Source organism: Amphiura filiformis, unplaced genomic scaffold, assembly GCF_039555335.1.
Source record: "Amphiura filiformis unplaced genomic scaffold, Afil_fr2py scaffold_93, whole genome shotgun sequence".
NCBI lineage: Eukaryota > Metazoa > Echinodermata > Ophiuroidea > Amphilepidida > Amphiuridae > Amphiura > Amphiura filiformis.
Window position 1 is genome coordinate 41176 of NW_027305557.1, and position 26254 is coordinate 67429.

The 26254-nt window shown below is 35.7% G+C and overlaps 1 long non-coding RNA gene across 1 annotated transcript; it reads right to left on the bottom strand.

Moving 5' to 3' along the window:
* Nucleotides 1–844: 844 nt before the first annotated feature.
* On the bottom strand, nt 845–26254 carry LOC140144888 (uncharacterized). The gene is made up of 3 exons (XR_011857952.1): nt 26103–26254; nt 12005–12226; nt 845–1150 (listed from the first exon to the last, which is right to left on the bottom strand). It is a non-coding gene; the product is annotated as an uncharacterized lncRNA (long non-coding RNA).

The following is a 26254-nucleotide window of genomic DNA, read 5'->3' on the forward strand; positions in this document are numbered from 1 at the left end:
TGGTTGGCATAATCAGACAAGTTGAGGCATCTGGTTACCTCAAAACTGTGCGTAAATACAACAAATAATTTCTTGGCGGGTCCACGTTTTGAAAAGGGGGTGTGCGCTTATAAAAATTTCGGCAAATAAGAATTCGTCTATTTGTCATTCTGCGGAACCCGAATCGGAAAATGTTAGAAACATGTGGGTCAAATCCTCTTCACTTCAAGAGGTTGGAGGGGAGGGGTCCTGGCACATCTGTAACGGACAGGTCGTACTCAGAGACACAAAACGAAGTTGCACACATATTGAATATTAATGTCGACATGCAGTATTTAATCTCAGTTCAGACTATAATATAATATTTGTAATTTGCTCTGAAATCAATGTTTTATTAAGCTACGAAGGTACACAATATTATCCCGAACACGAACCGGGACATAAAGTATCTCACGATGTTCCGTTTATTATTAGTAAATGTTTTGACAGACATTCTCAGTAAACAAAGTTTCAAAAACGTTTAAATAACATTAAATGTTGGGTTTTATAAAGGTCGTGAAAACGTTTTAAAACGTTTGGTCTGAAAACACAGTGTAACATTTTAAAATGTCAAAATGTTCTTGTCAAATATTTTTGCTAAAAATTATTTCGTCAAAACTTAAATATTATTATGTCAGAACATTTTACAGTAGGTTTTCAGAGTTTTAGCCCTATTGATTGAGTGGTTCTTGAGATAACCTAACATATCAAGAGCTATCTCAAGAAGCACTGAACCAATTGTGGGCTTGTTAGTACTCATTTTAATGGATTTTTCGTTCTGATTCCAAATATGGACATTCCAATGTGCAATACTGAAATTTTTGAATTTTTGAAGACAATTTGGAACTTGTCGTTTGCAGTCGACACATGCGTACAGAAGGTTATAATAAGATGAGGAGAACATTGGAACTCCGAAGCGTAAGATATGTGTCTCCTTAAATTTCCTTAGATCCATAAGAATGATAATTTATTTATTTAATCCAATTTTATTTAATAGAAGTGAAACCATTTAAAAATGGTAAAGTGCTCAACCAGTAAGGGAACTTATTTATTTCATTTATTTATTTCTTATTTAACTTCCGGTGACGAATCAATGTACTGCCTCTGTTCTCTCTCTTTGCATCACGGTTATCTGTAAGGAAAACAAGACACGTAGGCATATTATGAGAATGTAGTTTGACCTACTATTCATGTATTATTTTTCTGATTTCTTGCAACAAGACAAATAACGTGAAGCCATTTTCAACAATATCATTAATGAGATATAGTCACTTTTTTCTACTTTGTGCATTTAACCAAATATACCACAGAGTTGTGCGATATGTCAAACTTTTCCTCTGGTCATAAGGAAAAAAAAAAAAGTCAGTGGTCGCATATCTGTAGGATCATTGGTTAGTGAGATATAGTTACTTTTTTGTACTTTGTAATTTATATGGGTCACCCTGTATAATTACTCCCATTGTATGGTTTCTGAAATCGTCTGAGAATATGCTCTCATGAATATATACTTTTATTGTGTTCTAATGTAAACTTTTGAAGTTATAGTACCAAACCTGTAAAAGCATGTGATTTGTTTGAAAAATACACATGCAACGTAACTGGTGCCCAACATAAAAACATGACCTTACTGATTTTCTTTATTTTATTACTAGTATATTGTGAAAAACCAAGTAGCTGTGGTGTTAGCTCAATATGCTAGGAATATGTTATAACCGATGACCCCATGTTCACTTTGGCTAAATCAGCTGTATTTTTGCTGATAAGGGTACGTAAAATAGCATTCGACATCCGCCATGTTGGAGAAATTTGGCGTCAATCAAATACGGGAATAAGTCTGTTTCACTATTGAAGTAGTAGCACAACGTTCGCCGTACACACGACGAAATGATTGCAAATTTACACATTTGTAATCATTTTGACCACAAAATATAATGTGAAAATACAGGTAAGTAATGAGAACAAGTTCTCAAACATTTGAAATTTGTAGCTTACTACAACATGAGACTAGTCTCAGCTGAATTCCTACTGAAGACATAAATCATATACCATGTACATGTCAGATGTATATTGTATTGGCAAATATCCTTAAAAGCGTTCATTATAAATTTATTTTGATAAATTGTCATATTTTATGCCATGTATTATATCCTTAAAACTAACCGGTGGATTTGCGAACAATTTGTCGACATAAATGACGTTCGCGGAGAAACGGTGGCCCAAAATGGGTTATATTTGGTAATATGCAGACGAATACCTGTGATAAATTTATCTGTACACATTGTCGCACTCCGAGTGACATATGGTATATTTGCAACCCTGATGTGGATTTGCGAACAATTTGTCGACATAAATGACGCTTGTGGAGAAATTATTAGAAAAAAAGGGTTTTTTTGCCTAGGCCTGTCCTCCATGCTAGGTATGATCATCAAATTTCCAAGTAGCCTTTTTAGTACTTTTTTTGGTCCTGGTGACAACCCTGCAAGTAGGATATTTCACATTGAAATTGTTTTGTTAAGAAAGGTGATTATTTAACTTAAAAAATGAGGGGTCAACCATGTCTATAAGAAAAAAATTAGCAAAGTTATGGGCAAATGTATTTTTCCAAATTCTGTGACCATCATTGACGGTACCTTACAATGAATTACTGTACAAAAAAGCAAGTACCCATTATGCAACATTTTTCAGCACAGCAATCAATTTTACAGAAAAGAGATTTTATTTGAAAAAATCTTACTATCACTGTATGATAACTTCTGTATCAAGGTATACCAATTGACACTTTTTGACTTTCAACCTGAAATTTTTTTTTTGTATTTCCTACACAGTTATTAAGCTATTTCTGTGGTCATAAGTTGGGAGTTGAAGGAGGCCCTCTATTATCTATACGCATCCGGGGCACATGATACGTGATTATAGCCTAGTTTCCTTGTGTGTAGCCTTCTTCACTCAGTACGAAGGCTACAGCATCAATGTATTGAAAAATGCAGGGTCCATCGATCATGTCAGTAAATGAATATTTTGTTCTGGGACTGATTATTCGGACTACCACCCGGCATGCAGGTATTCCTGCATTAAATACATTAGAATTATTACCATTGCAAGATGGCTTAAAGCTAGCATTTCAAGTATCTCTTATAAGCTAATAACAAATGGTGCCCGCTGGAATCTCTTGAGGCATTGTCTTTTTTTAAAGACATTTCTTGTTTGACCAAGTTTGTGGGGTCCCCTTTTGTGAGACACACTGTACCTGGGTATAATACCATGCATGGTAAGTTTTGAGTCATGCTCAGCTTAAGTCGGTGTCCCATGTAATCAACTCATACAAGTCATGAAAAAGTATTGATTTATTGCAATATATATGTATTACTATATTTTTGATACGGTTTTGCAATGTTGAATACAAATTAAAAATAAATTTAATATCAGAAGGAGCTTACTCTTAGAAGTACGATGTTGTCAAATGTCACTTTTGGTAAAACGCGTGTAAAGGGAGTTATTTGTTTACCCACGTAACTTAAATGATGAATAGTATAATACCACAGTGGCGTACAGCTCTGGGTGAAGGGGGAGAGGGCTTTTAAAATTGCTGGGTGCGATCGGAGGACTAACTCAGCTTTGATTAATGTCTCAATCTAAAATATTTAACATCAAAGTGTCGGTCGAGTCTTTTAATTTTTGCAATTTTATTGTTATGAAATGTTTTTCACTCCTCTGTCTTTATAATATTATGTGACCCATTCTGACAAAGGCAGGAACAGGTCGCATTTTTTACATTTCATAATTTTAATAAAAATGTAAGCACGATACCATTTCATGATTCAGCAAAAAACACTGTCCAAACGCTCATACCCCATCTCTTAAGAGACCTTTCAATATTTACGCCAGGAAGGGAGAGTGGGAGTTTTAACAAAACAATCGACAACAAATTTCGCGTTCCCTCTCTCTCTCGCGTCCGCTCAAATTGTTCTGATTTCCCCTTTGTTCCCCCCTTTTTCTCCATTTAAAACTTAACACCCCCTCATAGTTTAAAGGGCAGGTCTATAGCAAAAACAACATCATATCATTGGCAAGCTAATATTATGAGGACAATGAAAATGACTCCTTTTTTGAAAAAATAAGACGTTTAAAATTGATATTCCGCAAAAAGCCAACTTAAGCGGTGAGTTCCTTCGAACGAGACAGATTTGGCCTAGAAAACCGGTGACGTCATGAAATGAGATGTGCCCGCTGTGAGAAAAGGGACTATAAACGCTCTCAATGGACATAACGCACAGTGTCATCGCCCCGATATCTTCATGGCAGAAAACGCCATGGTAGGTTGAATCCACCTCCAAGATTGGCCATTTTGTATCGACCTGTTTAATAGTTTTGAGTCGCATAATAGGCCGAAGGACATCTGACTAAGGCTACTGACAATAGCCCCGATTAGCTCGGTGACTGACCTCGCTGTGTGTCAGTCGAGCATGGATGCCATAGGTCATATCCTTTCAGACTACTTCAACGATTGGCCTATACACTGCGCTATATAATTCGGCACATATAAATCAGAATTATTGCCCGAATTATTGTCAGTTTTTGACTCAAGCTACTGTCTCAAGACGCACGCTAACGACTATCATATCTGTTCAAAATATATATTCAAGGGCAAGGAACCACATCTGGTTTCTTTATACGAAATCATTTACGGGAGATATTCATCATTTTCTATCCCGGTATCCAAAGGTTTTCTTCTCATATCAAACTCGTGCATAGCAAATTCCCGTGTATCGATCCCGGGTATTTATTTTAGTATCTCTGCTGACAAAGTAATTATTAGCCAGGCGATGTCGGTGTGTAACGTATACTGTTGCTGTTCACAGAAAAAAATTCTAAATTAAGTATTACAAATTTTAAACATATGGATACAATCAGCCGCTTCTTTTTTATATATTAGACAATTGTGACAATTCATATGTATATCAATATCATGAGAAATATTCGGCCTAAAAAATAAATACATAATTTGAGCTCAGAATTTCATCTGAGACTAGCGTATAAACCGTGTTAGTCCACAAACTCATGTATCTGATTTCCCTGTATATTGCAATGCTATAGTTTCAGTTGGATGAAACATTACAAAGCAAACACATAGTAACAATATTACTGTGTGGGCTTTGTTCCCGAAAGAGAACAATAGCGTGCATATTGTTATGCAGCATTGTTATGGTAAAGGGTCATGTCACAATATGCACGCAGTTTCTGTGTGCAATTTTGCTGGCTAGAGTGCAAAATTGCACACACGGATAATGCTATTTGCATGCAGGCAATAACACTGGCACGCTGGAGGAGGTTGACCTGTTGATGACTGTGAACTGGTCTCTCCCCTAACCATGCTAATAGCGTAGTAATTACCTCAGGGAGTTCACAGTCAGTGCAACACAAACCAGTGATATTTGACACATGCTTGTGGTGATGTTGTCATTCTCATAATTTTCTTCTGCCATTCCATTTTATTACATATTTATGTGAATATGCCTCTACTAATTAGCACTTGTTCAGTGCCTAGTACCCCTCTCTGACATTACAAAATCCACCAGTCCTATCTGGTGCGCCTCGCTGACCGCTTTGAATTTTGATCCAGAAAACAAAAATCATATTGAGTAAGTTTTGATTAAACTAGAGGAAACATATTAGCATAATGCTAAACGGCAAAAATGTTTTGGTATTTTGTTAACAGTTTTTTTATACTTGAAATGTAGTTTCGTAATGTTTTTCTTGCTTTGTGTTCAGTCATTTTAAAATAATAAGGCACACATGGCATTAAACTTATTCCAAAACCATGATATGTCCAGATATTGGTACTTTAATTGGCAGCAATTTGGTTCCATACAGTATCATACTTGACCTACAATAGTTACCAATAAAACTAATGATGGATAATATTTGACACTCAAATTTTTGCACAGCTCTCTATACTGTACAATAGACCTTGTCCTATTTTATATTTATGAAATTGTTTCCTTTATAGCATTTTGTGTTATTATTCTACTAATCTCAAATTCATGTTAATGAATGCATTGCTATTGTAATAAGATATAGTTTATGTCCAAGTGCAATACATATAAGGAATACCTAACTAAAAGACTGTTTAGGTGGGATAATATAAAGAATAAAATGCATAATTCACACATTTTCTATTTTGTAACAAAATTTATATTATAACATTATATCACATCTGTGGTAAAATCATAGACCCTATAATATTATTGTAAAACATAGGCAAACTGTTTATAAACTTTGCCAGCCAAATCTGAGAATGTGCACTGGGAATATATTTTTATGGGGAGGGTTAAGTATAAGGTCAAGTTCCTCCTCCAACTCCAGATTACCTTTGGGAAAAGGACCATACTGGGCCAGATAATTGCAGCCTACAGTGGGTTTGATACAAAGCCCAATTGCACGCGGATATTTTTATCAGTGCTTGCAGACTGTGTGCAATATTGCCACCAGAATTGCACACAGATTTGCGTGCATTTTGTGACATGATCCCTGTAAGTGATAGTACAACTCATTGTTGCTAATGTCAAACTTGTCAAAGTGATTGTGATTGTATGATGAGAGCACGATAAAGTGTCCGCTTCATTTACCTACGTCATCAGTTAAAATGGGGGAGAACACGTACGCTTCAAACGGGGGAAGAACGCGTGCGAGGCTGAACTTTACCCACACAATTTCTCTTTTTTCAGGAGAAATACGTACAAAACAATTGCAACAAGTGTCAACTAATATTTATTCTCTTCGAATAGAGATAAACTTGTTTTTGCTATAGACCTGCCCTTTAAGTATAGCCTATTTACTCTTGGTTTTCAAACTCAGTAGGCCAGTTACCTCTTACTACAGTTACTACATTGCATGTTGGCCATAGGCTTTAGCATAAAAAGGTCTAAGCTTTGAGACTTTTTCACAAGAGCTATAGCAGACACAAAACGTTTTCGACTTCATTCGCAAAATGTTAGAAAAAAATGTTGCCAGAAAACCTTTCAATGTTGGCTTATATAAAGGACATATAAAGGGTATAAAACGTTTTCATAACATTCAAAAACATAGTTTGTTGATAACCTACTGCAAAATATTCTAACATAATGTTATTTAAGTGTTGACAAAATATTTGGCACAAAAAATGATTGCAAAAATATTTTATATTAACATTTTGAAAACATTAAAAACATATTGTTGGTGTGTTTTTTATATCAAACGTTTTAAAACGTTTTCATGACTTTTATATAACCCGACATTTAATGTTATTAAAACGTTTTTATGTAAACCAAAACCCAAAATATAACAAGTTTAAAACGTTTTAAAAACGCTTTTGTGTTCGCTGGGTATATGAAGAACTACTGAACCAACTATGGGTTTTTTCATGCTAATTCCAAATAAATTATGTTCATGATACTGTACTGTTCTGAATTTTTAAAGAAAATGTGTAACTTGTCGTCTGCAATCGACACCTGTGTATGGAGGCTTATAAGAAGAGGAGAAGAACATTGGAACTCCGAGGCGTAAGATATGTGTCTCCTTAAGCTTCCTTAGATCCATAAGAATGTTATATGTGAAAAAACCAAGACACGTAAGCATATGAGAATGTAGTTTGACCTATCTAGCATCTACACCATACGGTTATGCATTAGCAAAGAGGGAAACAGAGGTCAGATTGTGTTGAAAATGGTCTCTCAAATTATAAGTCTAGCCATAATAAATCAGAAAAAGAATAGTTTGCACTCTCTATGCCTTGGATGTTTCGTTACCTTGGTAACACAGTAAAATATGACAGTATCCTTTCATAGTGCACTTATGTCCACGGCAAATTCACCGTGACCTTTCCAGCCATAAACCCGCTTAGTGAAGATTAAACCGAGATATGCAGTACTAAACCATTATAGTAATCGATTGTCCAACGCAAATTTATTACCACGTGATAATATTAATCCAATGAGCGATCGAATTGTCCGCTACGGTCGACTAATCCAATTGATAATGACGCTATTGACAGTACGGGCGGAGCTCCACTGACTGAGTTTTGGGGTATTTTTCACTGGTTTGCTGTCATTTACTCATCAAGGCGGTCCACCGTTATTATAAGGACTATGCTAATGATTTAAAGATTGACATGTAGAGAATAAACCATACTTGATTGACAGAAAGTACTAAATTTGTACCTATTACGGTTTCAAATGTGACCAAGCCAGGGCGGCCCGGTGAAGCAAAATGTGCATTGGAATAAACACTAGAGTTTGGATATAGATGGTATATTTCTTTCTCATACAAATGTATGGTCCCCCGTGATTAAAGCTTGTACCGGGTTGAAAATTCAAATATTTTGAAAAGAATAAGTAATTGAAACACAGAAAAAGTACTAAAATCATAGCTTTTATACTTTTTCATATATGACGCTAACTAGTTCATCTCGAATATCTACAACACAGCGCTACCAGTAGGATTCAATAATTGTGAGTGCCCCTGTGTTGTGTGCATACACTCTTTTGGCGAGTTGCTCTCGATTTTTCATTTTACTATTTCAAATTAAGAGAGTATAGTACGCAACATCCTGTAATATGATAACTATATAGAGTGAGGTCAAGAAAAATAAAAGGTTTGTCTCTCAAACTCACGCACGTAACCGAGATATTAGAGAGATTGCGATTTCCATGCGATATCGGACGTACGTTGATCTATTAAAATCCACTCTCCTGTATCGAAGCGAGGTCACGTATTTAGCGAGTTTTGAAGATTTTCCACGTGCGAAATAAACGTAGATACATCGTTGAAAATGCACAAAATTTGTCCATTACACAATAATAAGACTATCAATGATAATGAACATACGAAGGAAAGTCTAATTAATATTATGATCCTTTTTGTTTGTAACAAATTATTATAATAAAGGTACAGCGATGTGTTGAAAATCGACCAAATTTATACGTCGATACGCAGAGATTGCCCATTGAAATGCGAGTGATACTTGGCGTACAAAAAATGACATTGCGATTTCCCATTTTGGATTCTAACGTAGTATAAAACGCAGATGCTACGTTGAAATATGCTGATTTTACCTCATGTCGAAGTTCATGCAACGCGCCCAATTTTAGGGACGAAAAAGTCTCATTTTGAAAGTAAAGTCATAATATATGGATGTAGTGATCTTTAATCTACCAAAATATATGTTTTTTTGGCAATTTGGGGAGCACAAAAATACAATTAAGTTTAAGCAGCATGTTAAGTCAAAATTTTAGTCAAAATCAAAAGCGGGCTGTTTGAATTAGGCAGCGACTCAGGAGCCTGCGCTTACTGTTAATTTTTCAATCACTATGCCCTCTATCTACCTAGATTAGATTAGATAAGATATTATAGTCTTTATTCCAGCCGACTTGTTCTCCTTCGTGACGAATGAGCACAATCCAGTTTGGAACCGAGACTAGCAATATTTAACACCGTATTAACGTACGTAAAAACGTACGGTCCACGTGCTGCGTTTGGAACATCGCAATCTCTCTATTGCGATGATCCATGATACGCCTAATGTCCGTTCATACAAAATAAAGTTAAATACATTTTAACTTGAAAATGCTATGAGTTGTGTTGAGTTGCGGCAAAAAGTAATCGATATATATCGGCAACGCACCGCATCGCAGAGCAATTGCGGCGTAGTATGAACGGACCTTTAGGCTGATTGCATCATCCCATCACGTGGAATGTATGCTCGCACAGTGGTTTTAATAGTGAGCTTTAGTGAGACTTGGTTCGATTAGGGTTAAGGTCATGTCATGTGCGTTCATACGGGCGTCCAAAGGTGTGTTCATACGTGTATACGTATTTATCGAATGAGGCTGTACTAGCCTCGGCCCCGATCTCGAAACTATTAAACATGGCGGAATAAAATGGCCGTTTCTCGTTCGTAGAGAAATTTCTCATTATAGGCCTTTTGTCAACTCGGAATTCCAGGGTGATGCACATTAGCTATTTACCTGTGCTCTTTACCTGATCTTACAAACTCATCAGCAGAATTATCACGTATGCCTGCGTATACTTGTTCCACAGCCAGTATGGTTGATACATGATGAATATTCATAACGTAAAGCTGAATTTATACTCCATCCCTGAGCGACGAGCGATTTGCATCAAAAAAGCGCTCTACCTTATTGGCTCAAAACCAATCGCTATCGCTCAGCGAAGGAGTATAAAGTCAGCTTAAGACCTTTTGTGAGCTGAGAGCAGAGCAAGCTCGAGATAGTTCATCACTGTGTCTGTTGCCATAGAATAAACAACAAAAAAAGGTTTCATTTCATAATTGATTATTACTGCTCAAACTTTCGCTGGAGAAGATGAAGTTGACGTTGCTGGCGATACTTTGGATGTGATTGTTTCTGACATCATGGATTGCTTTGTGCAAATTAAGAGGCATTTTCTGTGCCAGTATACGCGACGAGACAGCATTGCCATGTTCTGATGTCACTTCAAGCAGGGATTAATCAAGTTCATCCCCAGGATATCACCACATTAGGTTGAAATTTACACTGATTTTTATGCTATTTTGGGGGATTAACTTTAAATTATATTGTCGCCCTCTTGTGACCCCAAATGTGGTCACACGAGGGCGACCACACAGTTTCTGACTATATTATTAACACATTTAATTCAGCCTAAATTTAAATTTAAAACGGGACTAACACACAAATCGAGGGTTCAGAACAACTATGCCCAGCTATCACAAAATGAACATAACGTTTGCTCCTTGCTTTGGTCTTCAAAAAGCAATATTTCCTCCACATGTCTTTTGTTTTCTATTGCATTTTGTCATTATTAATGGACTGTATCTTCTATAGCGCCCTGGCGACTTAATGTTCATTTTCTGGGAGCAGGTGATTGTGAGTTGAGGTTTTTCTGCCCTTCAACCCACGAATTGTCTTTCAATGATCCCCGATTACTATGAGTGCAAACAAACCAATATTTCGGTCTAAAGTACCACTTCATGCATATATCATGACTTTATTTTTAAAATGATACTTTTTAGTGGAGAAAATTTGTCGCGTTTCATGAACCGCTTGGCGCAGTACAAATGACTGTCAATTTCGCCCTCCGTGCGTACCACGTGAAAGATGGAAATCGCAATCTCTTTTTATACGGACGATCTCACATGCATTTTGATGGACAATATGCACGTATGAACCGCGTGTATGCATGAATGAAGTCACAATTTTACACCCCACGGTTGCTTTATATATTATAATGATTTCTTACAAATGAAATGACCATATTTATTATTAGACTTTCCTTCGCATGTTCAATACCCTTGACTGTCTTTAATATATTGTAAAACGTACCTATTTTCTACGTCGTCCGCGCGTTTATTTCATACGTGCAGCATTTTCAATACTGGCTAAATAAGCGAATTTGCTCCGTTATATATAGAAGAGTGATTTTGAGTAGTTTGCCGCGTTTCGCATTGTGCCTTTTTACTAAAAAAAAGCACCGCAAAAGACATATCGCCAGAGGAGGCTTAAAGGCATCCCTACAATGCACACTGAATGGGAAATTTGATCAATATAACCTAATCTTAAAGGCACATTCCCCATTACCACACACACAAAATGGTAATTTTAAAATTGCAGCCAACGAGCTAATAGTTAAATTATGTTTTCTTATAGAAAACATTCTTAATGTCCCACTGCATTAATTTTATTCATAAGTCTCAATGTTTTGAATGTTAAATAAAAGGATGAAAACAACAGATATTTACACAAAATCCCAATGCAAGGTATGGTAAACTGTGCCACATGTGTACAAAAGCCAGACATACAAGGTCAGAAACCCCATTGGGTTATGGGAATGTTTTTATACATCCTCTGACATAGCGCATAGTTGTTGTTTTTTGTTCGTTTGTTGTTGTTGTTTTTGCCAAATGTTTGAGGGGCAAACCTTTTTTTTTTTTTTTTGCCAAATGAAAACATACTTATTTATTTATTAGGCCCACATGCGTTACAATATTTTGCACAGGCGTCTGCAATTGTCTGACCGGGGACTTTATTCTCGTTGTATGGAGATTCACATGTGAGACCGTCTTCTTCAAAGAAGGCAAACATCTGAGCGCAAGTCGGCGGATGATTAGGGTTGAGTTCATGTTCTTTGTCCATGACATTAAAGCAGTCTTCATCGCGTTCAATTACGGCAGCATCTGTGAAGGTAATCAAACATACAAATGGTGAAGCAAAATAAGTTGTTTGTTTGTGTGTTTGTTTATTTATTTAAATGGTCCTTCCGTGCGTGGACATATTTAGGTCCTGATGAGACCTAATGACCTCAATCAAAAGGCTCAAGCTAGGCTAAGATGTGGTGCAAAGAATACACCCGGGTAGTGAACTATCAAAATGATCTGCTAAAAATCGCTGTCCTTCCACCTTTGTCCGTGCCAAAAATCCCCCGCCTTTCAACGTACCAAAAAAACACTTTTCCCCTTTTTTGACGTGCCAAAAGATCTTTGCCCCCATCACCCCATGTTTTTGAAGTCCCCATTTGTGGCTCTAATTTGTTTTTCAATTTATATAATATTTTTCCTGGACATACTTTCGTTATTGATATTAGTATAAAAAAAGACATTTCAAATTCGTCCAAAATCACAATCGCAGAAACTTAAAATCAGTTTCTTTTATGGGTCATTGAAATTCGTTTTAATATCAGTGCATTTCATATTTGTATCATTCATATTCGTCGAACATTCAAATTCGATGTTCATTGAATATTATAAAAGTTATTTCGTCTTTTGTCATTCATTTCAAGACATTTGTGATTTATATTCGCCAGGTGTTAATACAATTGATGCATAGGCATGTACACTCTAAACACGAGTGTTTATATATTTTCATTATTTGAGCAACACTTTTGTAACATTTATGAAAACTTAACACTTTTATTAACATTTTACCACCATTTTTTTTTAACTTGTCCGTGTAAATGATAAATTGCCAACACTCGTGTTACACTTAATATTGCATATTATTCTTAATGCAGGGAGGTAAATAACATGTTAACTGGGTGGGCATTTGCCCACCCAGTAAATTCAGTTCAGTTTAGTTCAGTTCAGTTTATTTCATCCATTCAAAGTACATGTTAACATAATACAGAATAATATTTTCTTTTATAAAATAGTGCGGAACATTTTAAATTATATGACAAATGTATGAGAAACAGAGAAGGAGGATGCCACCAAACGCACAGCGTGATGTTGTGGCACCCTATAGTAATGTTTCAATTTTACAATAAGCAAAACAAAATTTAATACATTAGGAAAAAACGAACAAAGACAAACAAGCATTGTAAGTAGGGAAAATACAGGATTTATCAATGCAAAATATACAATGCATATTAAATAAGAAATAATTTTATAACCAGTAGGCATAGGCATATCTAGAATATTAAGTCATTTTTTGAGCAATTTCCAAAATATTACATGAAAAAGATGTATTGTAAATGTAACAGTTTTGGATATAGGCCTACAACCTTGAAGACAAAACATACATGCATGAGCAAATCAGAGGCCTAAATCCAACATTTACATGTGAAATTGTAAAAAGGCTAGTACCTGCAAAGTAAATGATAAATATAGCAAATGATAATGATATTCAATATTGGAGTTACATACAAAAAATAAATTGGAAAATAATTTATTGGGGACAAACTCCAACCAAGATCTACCCGCAAGGCAGAGGGAACAATACCCGGGAACAATATAACACAAACACACGAAAACAAGTCCAAATTGAGATATATTTTAATATAATAATACTAATAATAATAATAATAATAATAATAATAATAATAATAATAATAATAATAATAAAAAATAAAAAATATTTGATCCAAATGTAGCTACTGATGAGATGCTTTTTAAAATTAGCTTTGAAAGATGACACAGAGGGGCTGGATTTGATTGATTGGGGAAGTGAATTCCATAGTAGAGCACCTTGAATCTTAATGGTATTATCAGCAAGTTTTGTTTTAGTTAAATTGACATGGAAATTACTGGCTTGTCTTGTGAGGTGATCGTGAATACTTGCGTTTGTAATGAATAAGTTATTTAGAGACAAGTCAGATGGAAATAATTTGTGGTGGAAATTGAACATGAACGGTCCCAGTTGGTGAAAATGTATATCTTGAATCTTAAGTGTGTTAAGTTGCTTGAAGAGGGGTTCTGTGTGAGCCAGCCAAAGGGAGTTGGTGCACGTGCGGATGATTCTTTTTTGAAGGAGAAAAAGTGATTCAAGGTGCGAGTTGTTTTTGTCAGCCCAGATAATATTGCAGTATGAAATGTAGGGAACTACAAAGGTGTTGTAAAGAGTGAATAAGGATTCCTGAGGAAGAAAAGGACGAACTTTACGAATAATGCCATTATATTTTGAGACTATTTTAGATATATGGGACGTATGAGATTTCCAGGAAAGATTATCGTCAATTAGTATGCCAAGAAATTTGGTTGTGTATTTTAAATTATTTTGCCCACCCAGTAAATTAAACTTGCCCTTTGCCCAAAAGTGCCCACCTATTAAATTATTTTGCCCACAAAAAATTGGGCACCATATAATAATTACCATCTAAGTTTACTGCTTTTTTTTTTTCCTACGAAGGAGTAATGGTGAGTGATAATTAGTATAAGATTTGTAAATACTTAAAGTGAAATATAATATGGTATACAATTTTTCTTGAAAGTTGCTTCATGAATATGCTAAAAATTAGCAAAAGATGCATTTAGGGGGAGGGTAATGTCCACTTTTTACATCAAAGCCACATTGTACGCATAAACAGGTCTAGAATTCCGAAAATCCAAATGCCTGGATACCATTAATTATCGCTGCCCACGCAGTAAATTATTTTCCACTATTTGAGGGCAAAAAATAAATTAAATTGCCCACCCAGTAAATTATCCTTATTTACCTCCCTGTCTTAATGTGAAGACCTGAGCGCAAGAAGATCGCAAGTTCATTTGACCCCTCAACATGCACTAAAAGTTGCTTAGTTTCGTATAGTTTGGTAATGTTTTATACATGTTCAGGGGCGAAAATAAATCTTTCACAACCTTTCATGATGTTTTCACCCTGGAACATGTATTAAACATTATAAAACCCTAAGAAACTATACGTAAATTTAGTGTATACATGTTGAGGGGCCAAGTGGACTTATGGTCTTCTTGCGCTCATGTCTTCATGAATTCACATACTGTAATTTTAACATTTCCTTTAAACTTCGATTATTTTCCTTAAAATATTTTAACATCTTCACTAACATGTTAATGTGTCAAAAACAGTATCATCGGAATTATGTCTTAAGGAAAATTGTTGCTCAAAAATGGTAATTATCAACTGTCAAGACAACATGTGTTAAAATCATTAATGGATCTAGAATGAGCGTTTATTGCGTTTCGACAGTATTTTTGTGGGACATGAGAGCACCTCGGACCTATCGAATTGCATTCTGAATACGAAGCATGTCTTTCTGATATCAAATAATTTTCATTTTTGAAAATCACAATATAATAAAATTTTATGACAAATTATAAAAAATTGATATTTTTCAAATTTTTGATATATAACAGTCCTCGAAGGAAATTATATAAATCTTATGATATATTCTTAAAGTGTATGTAGCTGGGAGGAAAAGCCGACGGTCAATTGAAAATTTTAACCTTTCATATTGAAGATATGGATTTTTTCCCAAAAGACCAAATTTTTATGGTGTTTTGGGAAAAAAATCCATATCTTCAATACGAAAGGTCAAAATTTTCAATTAATCGTCGGCTTTTCATCCCACCTTCATACACTTTAAGTATAAATCATCAGATTTATAAAGTTTACTTCGAGTACTGTTAAATATCAAAATATCAATTTTTAATGATTTGCCATAAAATGTGTATTAAATTGCGAATTTCAAAAACTCCAAAATTATTTGATATCAGAAGGACATTCTTCGTATTCAGAATGCGATTCGATATGTCTGATGTGCTCTAATGTCCCACAATAGATACTGTCCAAACGTTCATACCCCAGCCCTTAACACAAGCAATAAAATTCCTAAACATGCTTACAAATCGATTTCAAAAGTATGTTTAAAGTCTAAACATAATATGCAGTAAGATATAAACATAATATGGGGCTCAAATAAAGTAAGCAAGTAACAAACATGAGTACACAATGCTAAAACTATATATTTTAAAACAAATCAGAGCCAAGAATGAGGACTCAAATAAAGTCTGCACAAAAAGTAACGCAGCTGTTATAAATGCGTCTATAGTTTCAGAACTTAACAGGGAAACATGTGAAATAGTGGGATCCAAAAATGACCCCAAAACGCACCAACTAGAAGTCTAAAAGCAACCATTTTCCTTAAAAACAGACGTTTTTGACCCCCTAAACGGATTCGCGCGAATCACGTTCATTATCTGGTCACGCATGTGTACACACTATGAAACTTGAGTGGGCCCCCTGGGAATGTGATGAATGAAGTAAAAAAAGGACTTTTGCATACTTTTTAAATTTTGACAATGCCGCTCCGTTCTTTAAATAAATATCACGAAAACTACATATACCTCATATTCAATCCGTTCCACTAAGTCAAATATCTGACAACACGGTTGTTTGCTGGTATGTAAAACTGAGTCATTTTAAAGAAAAGTAACAATGATGGCGCTAAAATCTTGCATCTTTACTTTTACTTTACTAACAAATGACAAGGGAATTTCCAACAAACTTTTTATCAAGAATTGTAAGGAATAACTCATATTATTTGGCTAATTTAAATATAAAATATATGTAAGTAGCGCCCTCAATTTGCACACAAATGTACAGTTTATAGAATTAAAATTACCACAAAAAAGCATAAAAAGATGAATAATTTGATATAGAAACCAAAATATATGTTAAAAAATGCTATAAAATATATGTGTATTAGTGTGGTAGCTGTTGGTATTATTCAGGTCTAGAATTGAACATTAATGTTTTGTTAGAAAAATTAATAAATGATCACATCAAACAACCGTGGCAAACAATGGCAGTGATTGGCCCTCCCAACACAGCTCAATGGTTGATATTTGAATCCGTGGAAATGTTTGAAATTGGGATAGTTTCGTAAAATTCTTATTATAATACTTCAAGAACAGTATGGTCAATTGTCAAAATCCAAATAGGCTCTGAATTTAAGGCTACGGTGAACTTGGCTGCACAATTTGCGAAATTGGACGCACTATTTAGAAATGTGAATGCGTATTTGTGAGTGGACGCGGCGAATCAGCCGTAAACTCGGCAAATTGTATTCTGAGTTAAAGTGTAAAATGTACGTGAAGATCGTATTCATAGGTGTATCCAAGGAGCTTATATAGAAAGGAGAGGAAATAGATTACGTAACGCCTATTGTTCCTTTGTGCCAATTAGAGTTCCCGACACGCTATTCATCGAGAGGTACCTTTTGTTCGAGACAAAGGGCTTCCGCCATTAAATCGGTAACTGACCTGAGAGCGTATTAACTTTGCTTTACCAGGCAGGCTACTGTCAATAAGTGATCAAAAGAATGTCATGTGAAAGTGCCCACTTGAGTGAGAGGTACCTATTGTCCTGATTCAACCCAAGGGTGTGACTGAGTGTTCGCCAGCACACAAAAATCACACTATACCGTCGAAGTACAATTATTTACGACCCACCTTTATTTAGGCGCCTCATTTAAATCAATTCAATAGAGTTGCTGATCGATTACCGTAACAATGTACCATAGCTGCTATGTATATAGGTCTATCTGTAGCTGTGTTCACACATGCACTTATTACCGGTAATATTTTATCTAGGCTTATGTCCGATCGAATTAAATATTTCCCCTAATCCCTTAGCTCGTCCACATTTGTCGGCAATAGCGCTATACGCTGTCGAAGTTACGTAATAATCGGATTAACTACCATAGCAATAGGTGAATCATGATGGTTACTTGCACCTGTAAGATTAGTATCTTTGAAAAGACCAGTATTGTATTCAATCTATATGTTCAAAATTGTTTTCACCTATTGCTGTGGTAATTAATCCGATAAATTGCGTAACTTCGCCAGCGTATGTCCGACGTGTTATGTCCGATAAGCCTATTACCGGTCATAAATCCCTCCTTTCTACATGAGCATCATCAGAAAATTTAACCCGATTTTAAATTTTTTCACTGAAAATTAAATTTCAATAAACGCCCCTCTTTAGAAAAAATTACAGACAATGCGGTAGGTATGTCATGTAAAAAAAATGCAAATTCAAAAGTTACAAAATTCAGACCAATTTTGTATTTATTTAGGTTCTATTATTATTATTATTATTATTATTATTATTATTATTATTATTATTATTATTATTATTATTATTATTATTATTATTATTATGGAGTATTTCGTGATCCTAGCATCCTCTTTTTATGACATTTTTCAGTACATATCCACGAAAAAAGCATATTCCCAAAATTTCAGTTGATTCCGATTTTGCGTTTGCGAGTTATGCATGATTATGTGTATTACACTGCTCCATAGACAATACGTTGTAATTTCGTTCTGGTGCACCAGAACGAAATTCAAATTTCATGATATCTTTGCGAAACGAATTAATCTGCAAGAAATATTTTGTACATAAACTTTATGTAGCCAGAGTATTCCAGTGATATAAAAATCTCAACTCTTTTTGGAGAAAAGTGGAGGTATAAGGCTGTGGATCACGAAATGCCCTTTTATTATTATTGTTATCGTTATTATTATTATTATAGTTTGACAAAGTAGTCCCATTTTACAGTAGACTTAGCTCTATATCGCATTTTAAACATGTAGGCCCTACATGGTGGACATCTTTGAAAAATTTTAAAAAATAAAAATAACAATGACTCCCATCATCATGCTATTTTTTTCTTGGGGGTCCCAAATTTACTAAAAGTCGGCTTCAATAAAATTGCGACCTCCCCTATTTCGTCAGCAACGATTTTATGACCCCCCACCGTTTGCACCCCCCACAGGCATCAGTCTTTTGGAATAAAATAAACACACTATCTGTAGTCATGTTGTGTTGTGACTCCATACATTTTGGTCATCAAAAATATTTTATGACACCCCCTATTTTTCTTTCCGTATATTTGGGACCCCCCTAATCATCTTATAAAATGCAATTACATGCCTTTCTGTTTATATCATGCTTATGGCTTAATAAATGTCATCTCCATCTACTTCCAGGGCCATACTGCCCCCCCCCACTGAGCCCTCTGGAGAGTTTACATTTGCTACCACCACCACCCTAGAAACTCGTGTAGGTCATCCCAATAAGGATGGTCAATTGCTCCTGCGCCTGAACTTTTTACCCGATCATGGAGGGTGCGATGGAGAATTTACAGTGACTTTATCTTAGCATGTATCTGCTCCCCCGACCGTATGGGGAATCCCCCCTTATCATGTAATAGCGTGGCTATCTCCTCCCAAAGCTTTTTTTTTATCCCAGAAATACTTTCCGTGTCTCTCCAAATTTTGAGGATAGCAAATGTTCCCTTGTCATTTCAATTGACCCCTCTATTGCGTTTATTTATATTAATATTTGCAGCTGCAGCCATGATGACATCACGCAGTAAATTACTCTGCTTAGTGGCGTAGATTTCTTTTTGACATTTGGGGGGGGATGGAGTTGGAAAAAAATTTTCAAGTATATTCAATGCAGCACCTTTTGGCGACAAAATACAGCTCTTAACCCTGGTCATCTTCGGCCTTAAATTATCGGATTTAAAGCACATTACGTCGGATATAGTGATTTTTTTTTATATCCGACGCTCATTCACACTGCCACTTATATCCGATACTATTACCGACGTAATTTAAGTCCGACTGTGTGAACAAATTGTCGGATTTAAAGCACATTACGTCGGATATAGTTATATCGCGCATTTATTCTACTTTTACACCATTATTTCATCAGTTTAGCTTCCAAATAGCAATAGTTTTCGCGTGCCACGCGCACAATTGAACCAAAAACTTATTCTGTCGCCAAAAAGTGCTGGATTGACTATACTTGAATTTTTTTTCCCAACTCCATCCCCCTCCCAATGTCAAAAAGAAATCTACGCCACTGAGCAGAGTAATTTACTGCGTGATGTCATCATGGCTGCAGCTGCAAATATTAATATAAATAAACGCAGTAGAGGGGTCAATTGAAGTGACAAGGGAACATTGGCTATCCTCAAAATTTGGAGAGACACGGAAAGTATTTATGGGATTAAAAAAGCTTTGGGAGGAGATAGCAACGCTATTACATGACAAGGGGGGATTCCTCATACGGTCGGGGGAGCAGATACATGCTAAGATAAAGGCACTGAAAACTCTTCATCGCACCCTCCGTGATCGGGTAAAAAGTTCAGGCGCAGGAGCAATTGACCATCCTTATTGGGATGACCTACACGAGTTTCTAGGGGGGGTAGCAAATGTAAACCCTCCAGAAGGCTCAGGGGGGGGGCAGTATGGCCCTGGAAGTAGATGGAGATGACATTTATTAAGCCATGAGCATGATAACAGAAAGGCATGTAATTGGATTGTATAAGATGATTAGGGGGTCCCAAATATACGGAAAGAAAAATAGGGGTGTCATAAAATATTTTGATGACCAAAATGTAGGGAGTCACAACACAACATATGACTACAGATAGTGTGTTTATTTTATTCCAAAAGACTGATGCCTGTGGGGGGGGTGCAAACGATGGGGGGGGGTCATAAAATCTTTGCTGGCGAAATAGGGAGGTCCCCTCAAGAAAAAAATGATGATGGGAGTCATTGTTATTTTTATTATTTTTGTCATTTTTTTTCAAAGATGTCCACCATGTAGGGCCTACATGTATAAAATGCGATATAGAGCTAAGTCTACTGTAAAATGGGACTACTTTGTCAAACTATAATAATAATAATAACAATAACAATAACAATAACAATAATAATAATAATAATAATAATAATAATAATAATAGAACCTACATAAATACAAAATTGGTCTGAATTTTGGAACTTTTGAATTTGCATTTTTTCTTACATGACATACCTATCGCATTGTCTGTAATTTTTTCTAAAGAGGGGCGTTTATTGAAAGTGAATTTTCAGTGAAAAAATTTTCTGATGATGTTCATGTAGAAAGGAGGGATTTATGACCGGTAATAGGCTTATCGGACATAACACGTCGGACATACGCTGGCGAAGTTACGCAATTTATCGGATTAATTACCATAGCAATATGTGAAAACAATTTTGAACATATACATTGAATACAATACTGGTCTTTTCAAAGATACTAATCTTACAGGTGCAAGTAATCATCATGATTCACCTATTGCTATGGTAGTTAATCCGATTATTACGTAACTTCGACAGCGTATAGCGCTATTGCCGACAAATGTGGACGCGCTAAGGGATTAGCGGAAATATTTAATTCGATCGGACATAAGCCTAGATAAAATATTACCGGTAATAAGTGCATGTGTGAACACAGCTGCTGTTTAAATCAATCAATAATACTACTGCTGAAGAGGATAATAAGCTTCTACCTATTTCTATAGAATAGTTCTTGTCTTTGTTTGCTTTGGCTAAATCCTGTTCAAGTGGTAGATAACAAAGCAATGTATTTTGTGTAGGTATGTATAATCAACAATGAACAATGAGAGGATATTTCTGAACCTCGTTGACTTGGGGATGATTTGAAATGACCGCCAATTATGACTGTTGGATATTTATTACCAGAAATGTAGAAAAAGAGACACATGTAGAACCGATAAAAATATAATTTTGTCGAAGGAATAGAGTTCAACAAATCATAACCCAGCTTTTGGATATCGTTTGAAGTCAAATGATATACCATTTTAAAGCTTATGGTATATATTTTCTAAACACGAAATAAAACAAAATTGACCGGGCCGACTTTACGGCTGATTCGCCGCGTCCAGTCACATTTAATAGAGAGCTTGCTGAATGAAGTTACTGGAACTTTAACGGCAACTTCAAAAATATCGATTCGATTTCTTCCTCAACGTCACTTCAACCCGAACGTCAGATTGGTTTCTGTACCAACAGCGTCTTGTTGTTTAAACTAGGGAAGTGTATCAATGGGTGATCAAAAGAAGGGTATGTAAAAGCGACTGCATCAAATTTCTCCCTTTTGTTTGCTGCTGAAGTGGTTTGTTGGTAACACTTATTACAATAGGCGCTTAGTTTGAATAAACATGGATTACATCTCTTAGCGATGACCAATGCAATGGGAATTAGGCCTATGTTATGAGCTATACGCTAATATTATACTTCTAAACATGTTTCAATTAAATATTCTTGTGATATGCCTATATTATTGTCCCGGATTATTATAATAAAAGCTCAATTATTATTCCAGTAAACGTCAGCTTTGTCAATTTTATATTTCCATCAGGACACAAGCCCATTTTATCTGTTTGCTCTCCCTAGCCCCCCCACCACCACCACCATCACCACCTCTCCATATCATCCCTCCCTCCATCTATTCATCTATCCTCACTTTCCCACTCCCCAGTGGCGTTGCCAGGAGTTTTCTTTTAGGAGGGCAAGGACTCCTCTTTGCATTCTGATCGAATTAAATATATCTCCCCGAATGATCCTCATTTTGTTCTTAAAAACTCCCAGAATTTTGAATTTCAACCAACATATGTGATTCGATCAAGCAAAATCAGTCGGAACTCGGCAATAATAAATTTTCAGTTTCTTATATGATAGTAAAAAGGATTTACAAAGCTGAATTTTGCAGAAACCCCATTGAAATTGAACAACCAGTTCCAAAGATATGAGCAATTAAAGCGCTTCCAAAACAATAGGAAACAAAAGGAAATATTGCTCCTTTTCTGACATTCTTATTTTTGTAACAAATAGGCCTCCTCTTTTAATAATGAATAATTTGGTTGACATACAATACCCATAGGCCTATAATATGCGTATAATAGCGTGGCACATGTTAGCAGACTTGTACCCGAGTCCAGCTTGTCCGAGTCCGAGCCGAGCCGAGTCCATTTGTATCAGAGTCCGAGCCAAGTCCGAGTCCTTTTGTGTCCGAGTCCGGACTCGAGTCCAAGTACAGGGGTGCCGAGTCCGAGCCAAGTCCGAGTCCAACAAAAATAAGACCCGGCCTCGGGGTGAGAGTCCATGCCCGGTGGTGGTGGTGGGGGGGGGTTCATTTAACTTTAATGTGACAGGTATCTACCTATTGGCATTGTTTAGTTTGGGTATAACAAAATGAAAAAGGGGTAATTGGGTATAAAATTTTGAAAGAAGGGGTCATTTGGTACAACATTTTGAAAAAATGGGTCATTATTTGCAAAAATGGAGCAAAATTTTACATTTTATTCCTTATTTGAAAAATTTACAATACAAATTTGCTGAAAAAGGTCAATTTTAAAGTTTCCGCATAATTTTATGGCATTTTGATGATAAAATTGTTAATGTGATGAGAAGGTCACTCACTGCATCACACCACACACCACTCTACCAAACCCCACCCAACACTGTTGACTCAACCAACCAACTGTACACTCTTTCTTCAAAAGCCATGTCCATGAACAGGTTACTCCTGAAGGTAAAAACTAAATGTATCAGACCACCTAGTACCTGTATCAGGCATGTGGGGGCATTTTGTGTGTGTGTGTAGCACACTACATGTAAACTCACAGTTAACTTAATTGCGCCTAGGGACAAGGCTGTAGGTATGCCAAGTGAATTCAAATTTGCCATCAAACTGCATCATTTTATATATCAAATTAAAGCTCTTGAGTAAAGAAAGTCAAAACTGAAAACCGTTTTCTCATAGCACTTTCCGTAGCAAAGTTACATCTTGTCAAAGATTGACTTTCATCAAAAAGATTCAGCTAACAAAACCGTATTTTGGTCATAGACATACCACCTAGACCTATGACTGCCCATCCCTTACCACAGCGGGAGGTGCAGCCCCGTATCCAAGGTGATATTGACGGGGTTACTAGGCGCGGAGATAATTGCGTATATTCTGACGCTCTCGGTTGCGTGGTTACTGCGCCGTTATCACCCGCGTCAAATGCAACATATTCTGTAGACGAGTACATTATCTGCTTGCTTGCGTCCGGGTATGCGTCCTTGTTCAAGTCGTTGCTAAGCAGTGTCGGCTTCACTACGCGAGTCAAAGTCACTGGTCTAGGTACTAGTTTGTCTGGGATTTCGGTGGTGTTTCTAGATCTTAGTCTCATGATGATAGCAGCTTTTCTATGTGGAACTGCTATCACAATCCGGGTCAAAATCCCTCTAAAATTCCATGTGTGAGTGTCTCATCGCCATAAAAATCATATATTTGGGTCAAGTGAAGTATAGACAACATACTAGTATTTATGTAGGTTTCCTTGACCTACCTGTTCTTTTAAATTTCTATGTAAATATGTATTGTGTTCTAGGCGAATTTGGCTGACTAGCAGATAGGTTTGCCTGGCACACCTATACGCTGTGTGCAGTATTACATGTAAATGAATTGCAATATATTCAAATACATTATAGAAAATTAACATCATCATCATTATGATAATAATAATAATACTAACAGAAATTCACCTTTATAATTCTAAACATATTTTCAAAATTGGCCCACACAAATGGCATGTGTACTCACTTACTGAGCACATGCAAACTATAGCCCTACAGAGTGGGAGTGTATGGTCCAGTGTGCATGTTTCTCTTTCAAGAGCTTAATGGATTGGAAAGTTCCATGAAAGAAGTCTTACATTGTATAAATTTTTATACAGTCCAAATATTTAATAAAATTATGCATTTGATTAATTATCAATTATTTCATTTTAAATGATAACAAAAATATGATTCTGCTGTGACAGATAAATCTAAATAATTTGGTGGATATGTAGGAATAATAACAGGTCACAGATTTGACAGCCCCAATTAATTTGGAAAATGGCCAAATAAGTAAAGTCAACAAATTTGAGATCTATTTTTACATTTTTAGATTAATCATTTCACATTTTACATAGATTTGGACATTGGACTGGACTCGGACCGGACTCGCCTTCGAGTCCGAGTCCTTTTGTGTCCGAGTCCGAGCCGAGCCGAGTCTTTTTGTGTCCGAGTCCGAGCCAAGTCCGAGTCCGGACTCGAACTCGATACCGGACTCGAACGATACATCTCTGCATGTTAGACCAGCTTTCTGCTGAATTGGGGTACATAATGTAGGCCTAAATGAATAAAATAATAATTAAATAAAATACCTGAACAGTACAAACATATTTGGTTATATAGAGGTGTAATTATAAGACACACAACGTTGTAAAAAAATGTTTTAAATGAGTGCAGAAAGGTGTTTAAATGTAGGCGTATACACTGACGAAATTTAAATAAAACAATTATTATGAATTTTATCGACAAATGATGAATTTCCATTTAAAGAAGTCAGGACTGGAACATAGCGAACGAATTTGAATTACTAGACGAATATCAATGACATAATGAATGTGAAATATAACGAAATTAAAATGAATTTCAATGACCAACTAATGAAATTGTATTAGAGTTCTGCGTGTGCGATTGTTGGGGCGAAGTTTATATGCCTTTTCTACTAATATCAAGTACCAAAGTGCAAAAATAATTGGGACAATGTATATTGAAATAAGTATTAAAGTACGTGTTAATAAAAGTGTTAAATTCTATATTTTTAACGGAATTGTGTGTTATAAAAGGTGGTAAGTGTTTAAAAAGTGTTGCTCATTTGTGTTTAGAACGGACATGCCTACGCATCCATTTTATTAAAACCTGACGAATACAAAACATAAAATGTCTTAAAATGAATGACAAAAGACGAAATAGCTTTTACAATTCAATGAACATCACCAGGTGAGACGAATTGGAGTGCTCTATGAATAGACTGACACAAATGAAATGAAATTTAATTTCAATGGTCGATTAATGAAATTGATTTCGAGTTTTTGAACAAATTTGAAATGTAGGCCTGTACTAAACGAAAAAAACAGAAAAAACACTGCTGACTTACCTGTTGACACGTTAACAGAGACTACAACAAACACACACAAAAGGGCGAACAACTTCATCTTTCTGATTTAGTTACAAAATTTGGATCACTAAATAAATTATTTTATTTGCAGCTGATATTAAACAATGTTTCTCCACTCGAGTCAGGTAGTA